General features: G+C 46.8%; 1 long non-coding RNA gene across 4 annotated transcripts in view; it reads left to right on the top strand.

Annotated features, from left to right (window-relative positions):
* Positions 1 to 17,959, top strand: part of LOC129383815 (uncharacterized) — a 309,376-nt gene that overhangs the window by 185,088 nt on the left and 106,329 nt on the right. The window contains exon 3 of one of the 4 annotated variants that reach the window (XR_011890279.1): positions 5,465 to 5,788. The exons of the other annotated variants lie outside the window; for them this stretch is intronic. This is a non-coding gene — a long non-coding RNA (uncharacterized lncRNA). Of the gene's footprint in view, positions 1 to 5,464; positions 5,789 to 17,959 lie in introns of those variants that run through there. 4 annotated transcript variants of the gene reach the window in all.

The raw sequence follows: 17,959 nt of genomic DNA, 5'->3' as shown, positions 1-17,959 counted from the left end.
CTCAGCGCGGCGGTCAGGGGCACTTTCAAGGTAGAACCGCTTCCGAGAAACGTCCACCCGCAATTCAACGAGGGGCGCCGAAAGGCAAGGGCCCGAGCACTGCTGAAATCGACCGCCAGCTGTCCGGGACTGGCGGCATTTGTAGACGCGGCCCAGTACGGGCGCAGCGACCGGTACGCGGCCGTCTCGATACGCTGGGATGGTACGATCATCAACGCAGCATCGGTCAAGGGGGTAACGTCCGAGGTGGCCGAACAGGTGGCAATAGCCATGGCTATGAGGGACCCCGAACGTCCATACATATACACAGATTCGCGATCGGCGGCCAGAGCATTCGCCTCGGGCTCGATATCGCGGAAAGCAGCGGCCGTCCTCGGCAGTGAGGGAGCCGCGGGTCATCACATCCTCAAATGGTTTCCAGCCCACATGGGGGCCGACGTGCACCCCGACTTTCCCAACGCCAACGAGCTGGCACACGGACGCGCGCGAGGACTCACGCACCGCGGCGATCGTGGCGAGCGAAGTGACGGGGAGGGAGGGGAGCACCGAGACCCGCTGCTCACCTTCAACGAAATAACAACACATTATCAGCTGTCGAGGAGGACCTTCCCGCTCCCCCACGCTAAACTTACTCGACCACAGTCATCTATATTCAGAATGCTGCAAACAAGGTCGTTCCCCTCGAGAGGCAGAATGAGCCTTTATTCACCGGACGTAGAGCCGCAATGTCCGGATTGCGGCGAATCGTACTGCTCGCTATCGCACATGCTTTGGCAATGCTCCGCGTTAAGCGGCACCGTGTTCAGCAAAGAAGAAGACTGGATGGACGCCCTGCGAAGCGACGACCACCAGACCCAGCTCCGGGCCGTCCAGAGGGCTCACGAAAGGGCGGAGGCTCACGGGCTTCCCGTCCCAACGTGGGTGCGGCCCGCGACCCCTGCCGACCACTAAACCAAGAGTGGGTGGGAAGGGGTTCCTCAGGACCCAATAAAGTTCTTTCCTCCTCCTCCTCCTGAAGAAAGAGAGAAAGGAAGAGAGAAAGAAAGAAAGAAAGAATGAAAAAAGAGAAAGAAAGAAAGAGAGAAAGAAAGAGAGAAAGAGAGAGAGAGAAAGAATGAGAAAGAGAAAGAAAGAGAGATAGAAAGAGAGAGAGAAAGAAAGCGAGAAAGAGAGAGAGAAAGAAAGAGAAGGAAAGAGAGAGAGAAAGAAAGCGAGAAAGAGAGAAAGAGAGAGAGAGAAAGAAAGCGAGAAAGAGAGAAAGAGAGAGAGAGAGAAAGAAAGCGAGAAAGAGAGAAAGAGAGAGAGAGAGAAAGAAAGAGAGAGAAAGAGAGAACGAGAGAAGGAGAGATAGAGAAAAGGAGAGAAAAAGAGAGAGATAAAGGGAGAGAGAGAAAGAGAGAACGAGAGAGAGAGAATGAGAGAGAAAGAGAGAGAGAAAGCAAGAAAGAATGAAAGAGAGAAAGATAGAGGGGGAGAGAGAGAGAGGAGAGAAAGAGAGAAGGAGAAAAAAGAGAGAGAGATAAAAAGAGAAAGATAGGAGAGAGAAAGAGAGAAAGAGAGAGTGAAAGAGAGAAAGAGAGAAAGATAGAGAGAAAGAGAGAAAGAGAGAGAGAAAGAGAGAAAGAAAGAGAGAGAGAGAAAGAAAAGGAGAAAGAAAGAGAGGAAGAAGGAAAGGGAGAAAGAAAGAGAAAGAAAGAGAGAAAACTGGTTGTGTTGTTGACGCTGTTTTGTTAAGCATATTTGAAGTAAAACTGTTTTTATTCCCCCCTCGTAATGTCTTAGGTGCTGAGGGCATAACAAAGAAACAAACAAACAAACAAACAAAGAAAGAAAGAGCGAGAGAGAAAGAGAGAGAGAAAGAGAGAAAGAAATAGAGAGAGAGAGAGAAAGAGAGAGAGATAGAGATAGAGAGAGAGAGAGAAAGAAAGAGAGAAAGAGAGCGAGAGAAAGAGACAGATAGAGAGAAAGAGAGAGAAAGAGACAAAGAAAGAGAGAAAGAAAGAGAAAGAGAGAAAGAAAGAGAGAGAGAAAGAAAGAGAGAGAGAGACAGAAAGAGAGAAAGAAGGAAAGAGAGAGAGAAAGAAAGAAAGAAGGAAAAAGAGAGAAAGAAAGAAAGAGAGAAAGGAAGAGAGAGAGAAAGAAAGAAAGAAAAAAGAGAGAAAGAGAGAGAGAGAAAGAAAGAGAGAGAAGGAAAGAGAGAAAGAAAGAGAGAGAGAAAGAGAGAAAGAGAGATAGAGAGAAGGAAGGAGAGAAAGGGAGAAAGAGAGAGAGAGGAAGAGAGGAAGAGAGAGAGAGAGAAAAAAAGAGAGAAAGAGAGGAAGAGAGAAGGAGAGGAAGAAAGAGAGAGAGAAAGAGAGAAAGAGAGAGGGAGAAAGAGAGAAAGAGAGAAGGAGAGAAAGAGAAAAGGAGAGATAGAAGAGACGGAGAAATAGAGAAAGACAGAGAGAAAGAGAGCGAGAGAGAGAGAAAGAGAGAACGAGAGAGAGATAGAGAGAGAGAGAAAGCAAGGAAGAAGGAAAGAGAGAAAGAAAAAAAGAGAGAAATAAAGAGAGAGAGAGAGAAAAAGAAAGGAAAAAAAGAGAAGGAAAGAAAGAGAGAAAGAAGAAAAGAGAGAGAAAGAAAGAAAGAGAGAAAGATAGAGATGGAGAGATGGAGAGAAGGAGAAAAAGAGAGAGAGAGAAAGAGAGAACGAGAGAAAGAGAGAAGGAGTGAAAGAGAAAAGGAGAGAAAAAAGAGACAGAGAAATAGAGAAAAAAGAGAGAAAGAGAGGAGAGAGAGAGAGAGAGAAAGAGAGAACGAGAGAGAGAGAAAGAGAGAGAGAAAGAGAGCGAGAGAAAGCAAGAAAGAAAAAAGAGAGAAAGAAGAAATGAGACAGAAAGAGAGAGAGAAAGAAGGAAAGAGAGAGAGAGAAAGAAGGAGCGAGAGAAAGAAAGAGAGATAGAAAGAGAGAGATAGAGAGAGAGAGAGACGGAGAGAAGGAGAGAAAGAGAGAAGGAGTGAAAAGGAGAGAGAGAAAGAGAGAATGAGAGAAAGAGAGAGGGAGAGAAAAAGAGAGAGAGAGAAAGAGAGAAAGAGATGAGAGAGAAAGAGAGAAAGAAAGAGGAAGAGAGAGAAATAGAGAAATAAAGAAAGAGAGAGAAACAGAGAAAGAAAGAGAGAGAGAGAGAGAGAGAGAAAGAGAGAGAAAGAGAGGGAAAGAAAGGGAGAAAGAAGGAGAAATAAAGAGGGAAACTTGGTTGTGTTGTTGACGCTGTTTTCTTAAGCATATTTGAAGTAAAACTGTTTCTATTCCCCCCCTCGTAATGTCTTAGGTGCTGAGGGCATAACAAACAAACAAAGAAAGTAAGAAAGAGCGAGAGAGAGAAAGAGAGAGAGAGAAGGAGAGAAAGAAATAGAGAGAGAGAGAAAGAAAGAGAGAGAGAGAGAAAGAGAGAGAGAGACAGAAAGAGAGAGAGACAGAAAGAGAGAGAGAAAGAGAGAAAGAAAGAAAGAGAGAGAGAAAGAGAGAGGGAAGGAAAGAAAGAGAGAAAGAAAGAAGGAAAGAGAGAGAGAAAGAAAGAGAGAGACAGAAAGAAAGAAAGAGAGTAAGGAAGAAAGAAAGAGAGAAAGAAAGAAAGAGAGAGAGAAAGAAAGAGAGAGAGAGAGAAAGAATACAGTCGCCCACAGCTTGAAGAGAGCCCTTGGAGCTGGCGTCTGAAAAGCGGGCTGGTCACGTATGCAGAAGTAGCATGTGAACACGCGCCAGAAAAATTTCTCCAATATGTGCTTTCAGCGTCGAGGACACCCAGGCCCGAAAGAAGCGTCGCGCGGAACAGGAGCGTCTTCGCTACGGAGCGAAACGTGGTGCAGCCAGCGAATGTATGTACACAATGTATACATACAATGTATACATACAATAACAACGTCTTAAGCAAACACGTCTCCCCGTGTGTTATGTGGACTACGCAGAAAAACAGCAGTGGTGCACGCAAGGCAACGTTTCACACCAACTCACCGCTCTCGTATTGGACTAAATGCTGCAGAAGTTACACATTCGCCGCCCACAACACCGCTAATTATCGTCAATCAAAGCAAACACCACACAAAGCTGCGCCTATATCGATTCCCATAGTCCGTGGGATCCGCATAATTTTTTTCATTCTGACTTCCCTGGCCTTTTGTTCTTGAGCGGCAAACTCGTTCGGGTTGGAACGAGCACAACAGGCTTGTTACAATGGTTGCCCTTGAGCGCGGTTTCGACTTCTACAGGAATGCTTTACGGCAGTAGAGGTGTAGTGAAACTCATCGTGAAATGGGTATGTGTGTGGAAGGTTAGATCTTTCTGTGGCTTGCACCATTGTCCTTCCATTGCATACCGTATTGTACGGATGACATTGCATGAAGGATGTGCGACGTATAGAAGCGTAGCATGAGTTCTTGGGACAACGACGTAGAGATAAGGCTACTAGACTGCGTTACCATTGCGTCCTCATTCTCAAATTCGTCGCAGGTGTTCACCACGCATTTGAAAAAGAAATAGTATCTCGTAGTACGATAAGGTGCTTGTAGAAACCCCTTGCGTGATTCTGAGATAGGATTCCATGGCAAGTTCCAAGGCAACAGCTGTCGCTGGTGCACCTTCAAGAAAGAAACATCCTTTCGAAATCTTAGCGTCGCGAAAATATCGCGGGTTGAGTTTTTTCTGGCCCGTTCACTTCACTTGGGTTTTAGAGAAATAATTAACTAAACTTATAAGATCGAGAGACACAACACGAGAAACTTGAATAAGCGCCGTACCACATTCGCTGATGTAGGCACGTGTGGGAATGCAACAAAATTGATGAGTTTATCGCATGGGTGTTCCGAATCCACCTGTCGCTTGCTTGACAACTGGACCTCCTGAAAAATTTATCCTCACTGTGAAAGGCGGAATCCCGAAACAGCGGCGCATGGAGCTTGTTATTATCTTCCTATGTATTCCGGACAAAGCTGCGATAATCAATTCTCGCTAGACAGATTTTCTATCCTGCACACTGGGGCCAGCCAGAGCACTTGCCAAGATAACAGCAGAAGGTGACGTGTACCTGTCACGTTCCCACGTTCCATTATTCACATTGTCCCGTTCGTGTCCAGTTGGCCGCTAGAATGTGCTTCTGGCAAAACGATGATAAAATAGGCGCCATTTCAGAGAGGACGTAAGAATTTTTTTTTTCGTGAGCGGAAATGCCTGAACGCTCCATCACGTACTTCCAAAGACAGGTGGCCCTTTATATAACTAGTTAAGCTGCAGGTGATGTTAGCAAATGCAGTGATAGCACTGGGATGGCCTGCATGACCGTGTATTTGTGAATCATGACGGCACCTGCAGTTTAAACATTCAAGTTATGTTTCTTCAGCGAAGGCAGTACCCGCGAGGGTTGGAAAATCTGACAAGCTGCCTGCGTAACTGCGCGACAGTTCTTCTCTTTTTCTTTTTTTTTTTCAGGTGCCACGTGTTCCCGACGGGACATTTTGAGCGATGGTGGGTGGTTGAAAGTTATGCTCACCGAACTAAGTTTGCCATAACGAAGCATCGATCGGCGTTAGTCAGCATTCAGAGCGCCGGAGTACCAGAATAATGGCCTGGAGTGTGTTTGACAACCAGTTGTTCCCACCGTCGCGAGTTAGCTTACTTGTCTCCTTTGTTTACATTGTCATCTTGTCACAGGCTTACGGCTATTGATCACTCCGATGTGGAACAATTTTATTACCAGATTGCTCAGCGGCACGGCGACTAACGCTGAGTGGCTAATAAAAATGTTTCTTTTTATATCCTGTGTTCAATACGACGAGTTTCAAAGCAAAAATTTTATATACCCCCCCCCCCCCCCCCCCCCTTCCTCTCTGATCCGCGGACGTTCAATACCGTTTTTGACTACAGAAAGAGGCAGTAATGTGCTTCTCGAGAAGCCAGTGTGGTGTTCGAAACGGCTATCCAGTGAAGCATGGTTATGTTTTCGGGGCTTTCTAATGCTGCGATTTTTGTCCGTCTTATTCTAATGAATCCTTATCTCGCGCCGCTCGACAAAGATGATTTTGATGGTGTAATAAATGAGACACCAGTTCGGCTGACCGCTAAATAGGTGTTCAGCATTTACCTTACTGCGTGCTGTATTCATCTGTATGCGGCGTTGTACACTTTCGCCGAAGCTTCTGTGAGTATATATATATATATATATATATATATATATATATATATATATATACTCTGCCCAGGCTTGCTAGCTGAACACGCCTGCCCAATAAACTGTGAACTGTTAATTATGGACAATACGTTCCCCGGACAACTCATGCAGTTTCTGTTTCTGCAGACACGTTCATTCGCGTATTTATTCAAGATAATATGAATTGTGGCACCCACTTCCATAAGAAAACAAAACATACCAAAGGCGCGAATTGTTTGAAAGGCAAATTTGCAGGCAAATTTATAGCAATAACATAGTTGCTTTTATTAGTGCATGCTGATGAATTGGCAGACTCTAAAAAGCGAAGATATGCCCAGCGTGAGTCTTATCTCTGTTACATACCGACGCCTCCACACAGCTTCCTGCACCGACAACTTGCAGCAACGAATGAGAATCTTTCGGGTGCAAAGAGACGATTGCACACCCGCTGTGTGATTATAAACTCTTCGGTGCACTCAGGAAAAGTGCCCTGCACTATGCTCGACAATCTTCACAACCGCACCCCATCGGGGCACTAAATATGAAAGACCGTGATAGCTGTCAATTTGCTTTCATTGTGTTTCTCCGAACAGGTTCTTATTCATGTCTCCTCTTGTTTCCTCCAAATTTTTTTTCTGCCATTTGCTCATCCCGCAATGGTGAGTCGCTAATGAGACAGTTACTCCGGTTATATTCTACAACTTTCATCTCTCATCTCTATTGCTGTCTCTCTCTCTCACTGTATCTTTTTTTGTTTTTGCAGCAAGGACCGCCACAGTAGCAACCACCAACAAAGAGAAAACTAGTCTTCCCTTTAATCAGACATCTATAGGACCTCATTTTTCGGCAGCACGCATTAGAGGGTCATCGCGGCGAAATGTATTCGCGTCGTTTTTACGAGAACGATGGTTTTACATAGGAAATCATATAGAAAACCCACAGTTGACGCAACCAATTGCCAGCGCAAGAAAGAAAGCAGACTGTACAGTTGCCAGAAGTAACTATATATGCCGCGTAGAAGGAAAGCAGGCCACTACAGTTCCCACAACAAGCAACTATGTCATACAGTTAGCGTAGGAAGAAAGCAGGCCACTGTAGTTGTCGCAACAAATGTACCATATTGCCGGCCTTGCCATGCAGTCTGCGCAGGAAGAAAGCACGCCACTACAGTTATCGGAATAAGTAATTATTTAAGCCTAATTAAACAAGCAAATAATGAAGCCTAATCAAGAATAAATAGGGGTATTTAAAATTAATTAAATCAAATTTCGATTGATGGACACTACATAAATTAAGGCTGATCAGGATTAATCAGGGTTAATAAAGATGGCTTAGGCGTAATGAATATTATTTACGGTTACATTACTTAAGTGCAATCAATAATAATAAAGAATAGTAATTAGGATAAGCCGCTAATAAAATTAATTACCATGACGGAGGGCAAAGAAAGCTTGCGCACCATCTGACAGATCCAAACAGGGAGTTTATTTATTTTTATCCTTTCTTCAAATGTTTAACGCTTTTCCGGTATGGAAATATGTGCACACTGCACGAAGTGTTCTAATGCGTCCGCTACATTTATCATAAGGTGAAACACGTTTATGCTATACGCTAGTTAATATCAGTATTTTTCTTTTGTTCATCTCCTTATTTCGTCGTGTAATTTCTGCCGGTTTACTTGGCTATCAAGTGTTGTGGAAGATGCGACGACAAGAATGCCAAAGTTTAGAATATCATAAGATAAATTCATTGATCATCCACTGAAACAATCAGTAGAAGTGACTTGGGAAGTCATCAACCAAAACGGTCAAACGTAAAACTAATTCTTCCCCAGGATTTTGGAGAGACCTAGCATCAATTTTGACCGCGTACTACTACCCTGGCCTGAAAAGCTCACATTGGTCAACAAACTGACCAGCCATTATAAGTTGCATGAAGCCTTAAAATGCGAAGAAAGAAACTCGCTTTCGTAATTTCTGGGTCGAAATGCACATGTAATTTGCATCTGTTGAAGTTCATATGCCACTGAATAACTGGGACGGCACTACGGTCGTCGTGGAGGTTCGCAGACGAACGAGACGTAAGTGCGCTGACGTTTGCACAAAGCAATGATGAAGCAAACGTAACGGGACTACATCAAACGGTTGCAGAACGAACAAGATGGAACTAACCATGGTCGAGCTTTCTTCTCTCAGGATGTAGAGGCGGAATGCGCCAAAACTTTTGGAATGGAATAAACCAAGCGAATGAACGCCGATCACAGTACTCCGTTGTTCAAGTTCCCCAGAGTGCTGTGGATGCGACGAGATGTTATAAGCAGAGTACCGAACCCCCCCAAAAATATTTTCGTACGAACCTTAACTGAACTAAAAACGTTACGGTTATTTTTTGTTCACTGTGGGACAAGACCGAAAATAATAAAAAACATAGTTTTCCGTTTCCTGTTGGCCAACCTTGGAGTATCTCATTCATACATTGCTTGCACCTTTGATTCAATGATTCTACCTTATTCGCAAATGCGCACGACATTTGTTCACATTTTAGTAGCGACAGCACCGTTTGTTATCTTTGCATCGTGTTAGGTAGGGGGCGGGGCGGCGTAGACGTGTTGATGATAAGCTCCTGAGCATTTGAAATTCATGAGCGCTTAGTCGTTCTGCGTGGGCAGAGAATATGTATTTACTGAAATTGGGCGCGTTTTCTAGTAAGGAAGTTGCTTTTCATCACACTGGTTTGCAAATTGAAGCGTGTGTGGGACAAAAATTGCGTGTTACTTTGAAGGCGGGCTTACGCAATTTGAGCCTTTTTTATTTTTTAACTTCGGGCCTGAAGACGAGCATGCGTCCATTTTTTAAGTCTGTCTATGCAGCTCAGAAGCAACGGCGAGCTTTTATACAAGACACATTTGCTGTTCTCTTGTAATTATTTTTTTACAGTATGCAAACAACATAAACTGGTTCGAAGCTGTTCGAACCATTGTCTTCTGGCTCTGGAGTTGAACCGAACTGAACCGTTACCGCTGAAGTAGAACGGAAACTGAAGTGCAAAATGTTCCAGTTCGACACTGATTCTAATGCGGCGCAGTTACGCAGTGCATAGGGAGCTCGCAATCAGAACGCAGTGTTCAAATATGCAGCAACCGCGCGCGCACTGGCGTACCCCCTTGACCCAATGTACAGGTGGCAGGAATTCCAGAATAAAGTCCAAACTTGGCATTCCGATCTTTCTCGTGAACTCGCGAATTTCAATTTGTTTGTCTCAATTACAAAATTAGGTTTCTTTTTATTGCCGTGTCTGTGGTTCCCATAGTTTTGGTCACGGGTCTACGTAGTAGTGACGCTGGGAAAAGCTATTACGAGCATTGTAGGCGCGTAGATGGATCGTCACGTCGAGCAGACGCAAGCCCCTGACATTTTCATGGAGCTACAAGGTCAATGGTAGCGGTTTTTGCAGGCGACGATTGCGGCGCCTGAATTCTAACTGTAGTTGTACTGACGAGCCAAAAAAAAAATGTTTGCTTACTAGTACGAAATAATATTTTGGTGAATGTTCCCTTATACTTTAAATTTAAAAGTAATAGACGTCGCCTGAATAACTAACTTATACAGTAAACTCTTAGTTGTACGAACGTCGGTTTATCGAATATTTCAGAATAACGAACTTTTTAAAAATCCCCGGCAGTTTTCTTATAGATTCTATGCAAAAATGTTTCACTTGAACGAATTTCGGAAGTCAATATTTCAGTTTAACGAACTCGCTCACAGGACCAAGGCTTATTTTTACGATCAATTACTTACTCAGTTATCTGGTCGTAACTTATCAGTTACGATCAGATACTTCGTTTGAAGATTCTGCACAGTGGGACAGTGCACTGATTACCTGTGCTGAACAGACGGATCTGGAGATTGTTTCCGGTGTTCGTCCTGAAGAAGAAGAGTGCGACGAAGAAGAGGCAACTGCCCAGCCAGTTTCAAGCCCTATAACTCTAGCTGAGGTTGTAGGGTACATTGGAAAGTTGAAAGACTTTGTGTCTCAACAGCAAGCTATGCCAGACGAAGTGTACAAGAACATTGACTCTTTGGACAGTTTGTTACTTCCTGTGCTTTGAAAGTACAAGTGCAGAAGAAGATTACAGATTTTTTTTCCGAGTGAGAAAGGCAGCATTATAACCGTTACGAACCTTGTATTTGTTGATACGTACAAATTCCATTTCACACATTTCTAACACTATGGATGCCATTTCTTTTGCTCCATGAATTGCGCTTCAAACTTTTGACTCTGTATGCTGTGTGAATCTGCACCGCTGGCACGAGTTGTTGGAATCTCAGTGCTGACGCCCGTTGTTGCAAATGGGTCGCAAGCCCCAAGGGTAGCGTTGGCCTGGCGGCCTGGGGCACTGGAAGCATCCGAAGGTCCCGGCAAAGCATGAGTCGACTGGTAACAGAACAACTGGTTTATTCTAACATCGCAAAAGAGCGGGCGGTCAGGTCGACCGAAGTGAGAGACGGGAGAGCACGTAACTCGACAGAAGAAATCGGAGCCTCTCTCGGCGTCCGGGGGGGCAGCTGCTCTTATACTTTCGCAGTTGAGGGCAAGAAGGAAGGCCTCGTGACGAGGCCACGTGACGGCTGGCACGGACACGCTGAGAGACATGTTGAGGCGAGTGTAGTGACGCATCGCCAAGCTGGCGCCTGTCAGACCTCCTCGCTTCACACTTGGGGAGCTCCTCTCCCCGGCTGCCGCGCTTTGACAAGCGTGGGCACACACACACACACGCACACACGAAGACACGTGGCACTGAAACACGCCTGGACGCGCTTGGCGGGGAGGCGTATCGGCGGCGCTGAACGGGCCAAAATGTCCGCCGCTTTGAACGAAGCCCCGGCGTCCGTTGCATCCGCGCCGGCTATACCGCGCGTCGTAGGCGAAACGTAACAGACCGCCCCGCCGGGGGAAGGAGATCCCGATGGTCAGGGGACTGCATCCGCTGTCCGGAGGGATGTCGCTTGATGATGCTCATAACCGAAGTCGGTCGTCCTTCGGCGTTTCTTGAGCGCAGCGCACAGAGAAGGCCTCGTTCTCTCGTTCAGGTTCACACAGGACACTGCAAAGTGACTTCGGGAGAGTTGACATTTTTGTTCTCGTTCCCGGCAAGCGTTAGAACTACGCCGAAACTCAACCGCTCAGTCAGCAAGCACGGCACAACCCTCACTAAGCCATGCCAGGCTCTTTCCCCTTTTATACTACTGCCTAGTTCCTTACAGTAGTTTAGCAGCACTCAGAACGCGTCCACAAATCGGAAAATTGCACTAGAAAACACATCATCACTTTGAAACACTACACAAAAGCAATATGTAAAAAATCCTGCCTCAGGAAGAAAAACATCAGTAACAAACAATTTTGAGGCTGATTCCCACGTTAGGGGCTTCGACTTAAGCCATCGGCGTTACCGTTGAGACTCCCCTTTTTGTAACGCACCTCAAAGGAATGTTGTTGCAAAGCGAGGCTCCAGCGCAGGAGGCGGCCATTTGTGGAAGAGATAGTCTGCAGCCATTGGAGAGGGCAGTGATCCGTCTCGAAGCATGCGAAGCGGAGATCGCAGCGAGCGACCGTACACTAGCTCAGCTGGCGAAAACCCCGTAGCCGCATGCGGCGCGGTCCTTAATGCAAACTTCACCCCAGGCAGACACAGCTCCCAGTCAGTTTGATGTTCAAAACACAATGCTCTCAACACGCGCTTCATGACGGAGTGGAGCTTCTCAACGGAATTCGACTGTGGGTGGTACACTGAGCTGTCTAACAGCTTTACCCCACACCTTTCGAGAAAGGCTGTCGTCAAAGGGCTAGCAAACACTGTGTCCTGATCTGACTGGATTTCCGCAGGAAAACCAACTCGCGCAAATATGGACAGTAGTGCATTGACTATCTCAACTGAGCTGAGTTCTTTAAGCGGCACTGCTTCAGGGAACTTTGTCGCTGGGCAGATCACAGTCAAAATGTGTCTGTACCCCGTGGCTGTTACCGGCAGAGGTCCCACTGTATCAATAACGAGCCGTCTAAAAGGCTCCGTAATGATAGGTACCAACTTCAACGGCGCCCTCGATTTGTCCCCTGGTTTGCCCACCCGCTGACAGGTGTCGCATGTCTTCACAAAGTGGTCTGCGTCCCGAAAACACCCTGGCCAATAGTACTCTTGCAAGAGACGGTCCTTAGTTTTCTTAACTCCTAGGTGTCCGGACCACGAACCCCCATGCGACAAGCGCAACAGATCCTGACGATAGCATTGAGGCACGATCAGCTGATCGAACTCCACTCCCCTGCGGTCTAGATACTTCCGGTACAGGACGCCACCTCTTTCCACAAAGCGAGCATTTTTCTTGGCGATACCTTCCTTGACAATGCAGCGGATGTTTTCTAGGCTGCCATCCTTCTTTTGCTCGGCTATCAAAGCCGACCGGCTGACTTTTAGCAACCTATTAAGTCCATCTGACGTAGGCGCGATGAGCAAATCTGCAGATAGCTCTTCTAACTTTCCCGCATCGGGAATTTCCTCTCCAGTATCTGGTGCCTTTAACGCTACAGGCGCAATTTTATTCAGTTCAGGCGTGCTCTGAATATCAGCTTGCTGCGCCTCTGACCCTTTCTCATTGTTCGACAACGTCGGCCCCGCAACTACCGCCTTTGCAGCGAGCTCCCGAACCTTCGATCTGGTTAAGGCCTGAACGCTAGCCTCACCAAACAAAAGCCCCTTCTCGCGCAGGAGGTGATCGGACCTGTTCTAAAATAGGTACGGGTACTGGGGGGGCAGCATAGATGACACTGCGGCCTCCGTCTCAAGTGCTCCGAAAGGTCCTTCAATAAGCACTTTTGCTACGGGCAGACACACGCTATGAGCTTCCACAGCTTGCTTGATCCATGCGCACTCGCCCGTGAACATATCGGGTTCTACGTAAGAAGGGTGAACTACATCCATTATAGCTGCGGAATCGCGAAGCACTCGGCACTCTTTCCCGTTCACGAGGAGGTCTCGCATGTAAGGCTCGAGAAGCTTCATGTTCTCGTCAGTGCTGCATAATGACAAAAACACGACTTTTGTTTTTGTTTCTGGACACTGCGCCGAAAAGTGACCCGGCTTCTGACACGTATAACACACGCGCGCTTGCCTCATCTCGAACCGTTTTCTGCGTTCGGCTTCGGCTGCCGCCGTCTCCTTACGTTCGGTCGGACTGCTTTCACTCGCATCCGAAATACGTGTGTCCCCCTTTGCTCTCATGGGTGTGAACTTCGGCCTCTCAAACTTGGAGCCAAATTCACCCTTTTGACCGTCCTTAGCTCCGCGAGCCCGACGCGTCACAAACTCCTCGGCTAGCTCAGCGGCTCTAGCCACCGTACTAACGTCTGGCCTATCCAAGACCCAGTACCGCACGTTCTCAGGTAACCGACTATAAAACTGTTCCAGCCCGAAACACTGCAGAACTTTCTCGTGGTCACCAAACGCTTCCTCTTCTTTGAGCCACTCCTGCATGTTTGACATAAGCCTGTAGGCAAACTCTGTATATGACTCACTTTTACCTTTCTCATTTTCCCGAAACTTCCGACGGAACGCCTCCGCTGACAGCCTGTACTTTTTTAGCAGACTCGATTTCACTTTGTCGAAATCCTCTGCCTCCTCTCTATTCAAGCGAGCGACTACGTCGGCCGCCTCGCCGGGTAACAAAGTGAGCAAGCGCTGTGGCCACGTTTCCCGAGAGAACCCCTGCTTCTCGCACGTTCGCTCAAAGTTAACCAGGAACAAACCAATGTCCTCTCCAAGCTTAAACGGCCGCATCAGGTCAGTCATTTTGAACGATACTCGTTCTCCTGCACCGTGTGCCTGACTTCCATTACGAGCGCGTTCCATCTCTACCTCGAGACGCTTCATTTCCAAAGCGTGTTCACGGTCGCGCTCTTCCTTTTCTTTCTCTTTTTGTTCTTTTCGGTCGCGCTCATTTTTCTCTTTCTGTTCTTTAAGTTCGCGCTCCTGTTTCTCTTTTTGCTCTTGAAGTTCGCGCTCCTGTCTTTTTGCCGTCTCCCTCTCCTCAATGGTCTCAAGGCATTCCGACAGCTCGTCATCCTCAGCCTCTAACTCAAGAATAGCCCTCAGCAGTTCTGGTTTTCTGAGTTTGTCTGAGACATCCAGACCCAACTCTCTTGCAAGCTCCAGCAATTTCGGTTTGCGCAACGACTTCGAATCCATGGCTGCTCTGAATGCTGCTTTCTCTACTGCCTACTATTGTCTTGCCGCAAACTAACCCGGCAGCAACGACAACCACAATTACCAGCTCTGTTTCTGACACTAACAAAAGCCTGGCAAAACTCGGAAGAAGAAAGTCCCGCACTCACCAAACCTCGCAGGCAAGAATTCAGCGCAGTCGTTCCGCTGCAGGCAACCAGTCATCACACAGGGCTCGTTGCACTGCTCCCGGATGGTCGTTGTGCTGCTCAGCATACAGTCAACCGCATCTCTTCGCTGCTGGCCTCCGTTGTCGCGATCTCACCGCTGGCAACCAGCTGTTGTAATCTGCACCGCTGGCACGAGTTGTTGGAATCTCAGTGCTGACGCCCGTTGTTGCAAATGGGTCGCAAGCCCCAAGGGTAGCGTTGGCCTGGCGGCCTGGGGCACTGGAAGCACCCGAAGGTCCCGGCAAAGCATGAGTCGACTGGTAACAGAACAACTGGTTTATTCTAACATCGCAAAAGAGCGGGCGGTCAGGTCGACCGAAGTGAGAGACGGGAGAGCACGTAACTCGACAGAAGAAATCGGAGCCTCTCTCGGCGTCCGGGGGGGCAGCTGCTATTATACTTTCGCAGTTGAGGGCAAGAAGGAAGGCCTCGTGACGAGGCCACGTGACGGCTGGCACGGACACGCTGAGAGACATGTTGAGGCGAGTGTAGTGACGCATCGCCAAGCTGGCGCCTGTCAGACCTCCTCGCTTCACACTTGGGGAGCTCCTCTCCCCGGCTGCCGCGCTTTGACAAGCGTGGGCACACACACACACACGCACACACGAAGACACGTGGCACTGAAACACGCCTGGACGCGCTTGGCGGGGAGGCGGGGAGGCGTATCGGCGGCGCTGAACGGGCCAAAATGTCCGCCGCTTTGAACGAAGCCCCGGCGTCCGTTGCATCCGCGCCGGCTATACCGCGCGTCGTAGGCGAAACGTAACAATGCCATGTCTTATGTTGGTCTAGTGAATATTCAGTTTAGTGAACTCTCAGTTAAGTGAACTATTTCCTTCGGTCCCTTGAAGTTCACTCAAGTGAGAGTTCACTGTAGTTGCTTAAAAAGTTAAATGCGTATCGAAAGCGCAACGACGCTTGTGAGCCATCCCGCACAGCCGACGATCGGCGCCGGCGTCGTCTGCTTCTGATATTGTTGCTGCGGCTGCCCAATTGTTTGGGCCAGGTATTTCGTTAATTTTACCTCGTTCGCATAATATACACATATATATTTCTTATTTGGCCCTCAGAAGCAGCTTGTGCACCTGCTTTTGAAGTTTGGCGATGCCACGTAGGCCGAGTGAAATCACAACGCAAATCAGACAAAGTTGCTCTAAATAAACTGCTGTATTATAACAGCACCGACGTGTACAAGAACTAAAAAGCACCGAAGTGGCGTTTCCAAGATATACCCGTGCATAACGTTCATAAGTGTTTGCGCAACAAGACATTAAATGCATATTCCCACCCCATATCTCTGGTGACCATCAACTGACTAACTGTCATCAACTTGCGTAGTGGAGCTGGCTACGTCACTTAGCTAACCATACTTTGCAGGTCGTGCAGCAACCATTCGCCCTCTCTGAAGAGCCCTGTGCATTCGAAGAAACTACTTTGCGCGTAATGCTTCATTCGTGCGTTTAAAAGCAGCGTTTCATGACATACAATACTGTAATGGGACAAGAATACTGTAACGTGAAGACTGTTTTATGAAATTTGTGATAACGGCTATTCATTATTCGAAAAAGTATTCGATATTCGGTTCTGGTCGTTCTGGCCCTATTCGATTCGCATTCGATTCGGTCTCAAAAATCACTAATTGCACACCACCTATCGTTGAAGAATCGGAAATGCCAAATCCCGCTTTCTGCCTTTCTAATTTTTATGTTCGAAACATTAATTTAAAAGGCATAGCCTGCCTACGAATATTTTCATTAGAAGTTTAAACCATCAAAGCTTCAACAGCTATTAACAATATTTTAAGAAACGTTTGCGCGACCACCCAGATAAACTGTCCAGGTTTTGCACCGTGGGATGATTGTCGGAGCCGCTGAGTCCTTGGCTCCGTGTCAGTAGGAGGATGGACATAGTTAGGTTGGGCTTTCTTTATGTTGATTACTAGCTAGGTTGTACCGAACATTGCTCCGTTATTTGAATAACTGCCCTGAAGTAACTAAGCCTTTGCCAACGCGATAATGTAAACAAAGCGTGGTATGGTAAACGTCCTGCTGTTTGTACACTCACGAAGCTCAAACAAATCTGAATATCGATTTCTCAGTATACAGTGATCCCTGATTCCTGGTTTACAGGTAAAAGCTTTCGCGTCATTTGATGTTCACACAAATTGCCGTTTTCTTAGTGTTGCCCTCTGTTAAATAAGGTGTAAGTTCTTTTCTCATCTGGCATCTTTTTTGCAAAAAAAAGATTGAGGGAGGCAGCCGATGTCAAGCTAGGGCACGCGAGAAATTATTCAAGGCGCTGCATGGTTGGCTGCCCTGCACTTGGGAAAGGCGAAGTGAGGAAACATAGCAAATGAAAGAAGACTAAGCCGGAAAACAGCTTGGTAAGTATTTGATAGCATATTCCGAATGTGGTGACGGTGACGTCTCCACAGCTACTCGCGCCTACGTTACCGGCGACCTTCAAAAATGAAATTTATCGAAGCGACGTTTCTATATCAATGTATCTCTCATAAATTTGCGATTTCTGGCCCACCGTGGCACCCACGCGCGCACTCAACGCACCTAGAGTTTTCGGTTTGATTGCTACAAAGCGGGTGAAGTCTCCCGTATATTGCTATAAAAAAAATGCCTGACCGATTGCGAGATCAAACCTCCGTCTTCCAGCAAAGCAGCCCCATGCCCCAACCATTAGGCCATATCGCACGCTTCCTTTTTTCATGCCAGAGAGTCGCTCTTGGAAACATTTGGCGCATGCGTCACTTGCCAGTTTGCCTATTAATGTTTCCGTGATAGGCCCCTTTGTTAGGCGTGGAAGCGACCGAGAAAATGCGCCAAACTATACAGAATGCAGCGAAGCAAGTCTACTTCCTCGTAACGGCCGCAATAATTGCTTGCAACGCTATCATCTATTTCATTTAACAATAAAACGTTATCATTATTATCATCAGCGTGTGGCTTTAGTCCACTGCAGGACGAAGGCCCCTCTCAGCAAGCTCCAATTACCCTTGCCTTTCGCTAGCTGATTTGAATTTGAGCCCGCAAATTTCCTAGTTTTATTACCGCAAATTATTGTCTGCCATCCTCGACTGCACTTCCCTTGGCACCCATTCTGTAACTCTAATGGTTGACCGGTTATCTGCTCTACACATTACATGGCCTCTCTAGCTCCCTTTTTCTTTCTTAATGTCAAGTAGAATGTCGGCTATACCAGGTTTCTCTCTGATCCAAACCACTCTGTTCCTGTACCTTAACGTTAAATCCACCATTGCTCTTTGCATGTTCCTTAACTTGTTCTCGAGCTTCTTTCTTACCTTTCTTTCTTTCTTACCTTCT

This window comes from Dermacentor andersoni, chromosome 9 (genome assembly GCF_023375885.2).
Source record: "Dermacentor andersoni chromosome 9, qqDerAnde1_hic_scaffold, whole genome shotgun sequence".
Lineage (NCBI taxonomy): Eukaryota > Metazoa > Arthropoda > Arachnida > Ixodida > Ixodidae > Dermacentor > Dermacentor andersoni.
Note: the sequence above shows the minus strand (reverse complement) of the source record. Positions and strands in the feature narration are given on the sequence as shown.